The sequence below is a fragment of the Uranotaenia lowii genome, chromosome 2 (genome assembly GCF_029784155.1).
Source record: "Uranotaenia lowii strain MFRU-FL chromosome 2, ASM2978415v1, whole genome shotgun sequence".
In the NCBI taxonomy this organism is placed as follows: domain Eukaryota; kingdom Metazoa; phylum Arthropoda; class Insecta; order Diptera; family Culicidae; genus Uranotaenia; species Uranotaenia lowii.
In genome coordinates this window covers 90,742,619-90,744,662 of record NC_073692.1, presented here as the reverse complement: position 1 = coordinate 90,744,662, position 2,044 = coordinate 90,742,619, and positions in this window count along the sequence as shown.

Here is a 2,044-nt window from a genome sequence, read left to right as displayed (position 1 = left end):
AATGACAAAAATGACAAAAATGACAAAAATGACAAAAATGACAAAAATGACAAAATGACAAAATGACAAAAATGACAAAAATGACAAAAATGACAAAAATGACAAAAATGACAAAAATGACAAAATTGACAAAAATGACAAAAATGACAAAAATGACAAAAATGACAAAAATGACAAAAAATGACAAAAATGACAAAAATGACAAAAATGACAAAAATGACAAAATGACAAAATGACAAAAATGACAAAAATGACGAATGACAAAATGACAAAAATGACAAAAAATGACAAAAATGACAAAAATGACAAAAATGACAAAAATGACAAAAATGACAAAAATGACAAAAATGACAAAAATGACAAAAATGACAAAAATGACACCAATAAAAAATGACATAAAATGACAAAAATGACAAAAATGACAAAAATGACAAAAATGACAAAATGACAAAAATGACAAAAATGACAAAAATGACAAAAATGACAAAAATGACCAAAAATGACTAAAAATGACAAAAATGACAAAAATGACACAAAAATGACAAAAATGACACAAAATGACAAAAATGACAAAAATGACAAAAATGACAAAGAATGACAAAAATGACAAAAATGACAAAAATGACAAAATGACAAAAATGACAAAAATGACAAAAATGACAAAAATGACAAAAATGACAAAAATGACAAAAATGACAAAAATGACAAAAATGACAAAAATGACAAAAAATGACAAAATGATGACAAAAATGACAAAGAGATGACAAAAATGACAAAAATGACAAAAATGACAAAAATGACAAAAATGACAAAAACATGACAAAAATGACCAAAATGACAAAAATGACAAAAATGACAAAAATGACAAAAATGACAAAAATGACAAAAATGACAAAATGACATGAAAATGACAAAAATGACAAAAATGACAAAAATGACAAAAATGACAAAAATGACATAAAAAATGACAAAAATGACAAAAATGACAAAAATGACAAAAATGACAAAAATGACAAAAAATGACAAAAATGACAAAAATGACAAAAATGACAAAAAATGACAAAAATGACAAAAATGACAAAAATGACAAAATGACAAAAATGACAAAAATGACAAAAATGACAAAAATGACAAAATGACAAAAATGACAAAAATGACAAAAATGACAAAATGACAAAAATGACAAAAATGACAAAAATGACAAAAATGACAAAAAATGACAAAAATGACAAAAATGACAAAAATGACAAAAATGACAAAAATGACAAAATGACAAAAATGACAAAAAATGACAAAAATGACAAAAATGACAAAAAATGACAAAAATGACAAAAATGACAAAAATGACAAAAATGACAAAATGACAAAAATGACAAAAATGACAAAAATTACAAAAATGACAAAAATACAAAAATCGACAAAAATGACAAAAATGACAAAAATGACAAAAATGACAAAATGACAAAAATGACAAAAATGACAAAATGACAAAAATGACCAAAAATGACAAAACAAATGACAAAATGACAAAAATGACAAAAATGACAAAAACTGACAAAAAATGACAAAAATGACAAAAATGACAAAAATGACAAAAATGCACAAAAATGACAAAAATGACAAAAATGACAAAAACATGACAAAAATGACAAAAATGGACAAAAATGACAAAAATGACAAAAATGACAAAAATGACAAAAATGACAAAAATGACAAAAATGACAAAAAATGACAAAAATGACAAAATGACAAAAATGACAAAAATGACAAAAATGACAAAAATGACAAAAATGACAAAAATGACAAAAATGACAAAATGACAAAAATGACAAAAATGACAAAAATGACAAAAATGACAAAAATGACAAAAATGACAAAAAATGACAAACAATGACAAAAATGACAAAAATGACAAAAATGACAAAAAATGACAAAAATGACAAAAATGACAAAAATGACAAAAATGACAAAAATGACAAAAATGACCAAAAATGGACAAAAACATGACAAAAATGACAAAAAATGACAAAAATTGACAAAAAAT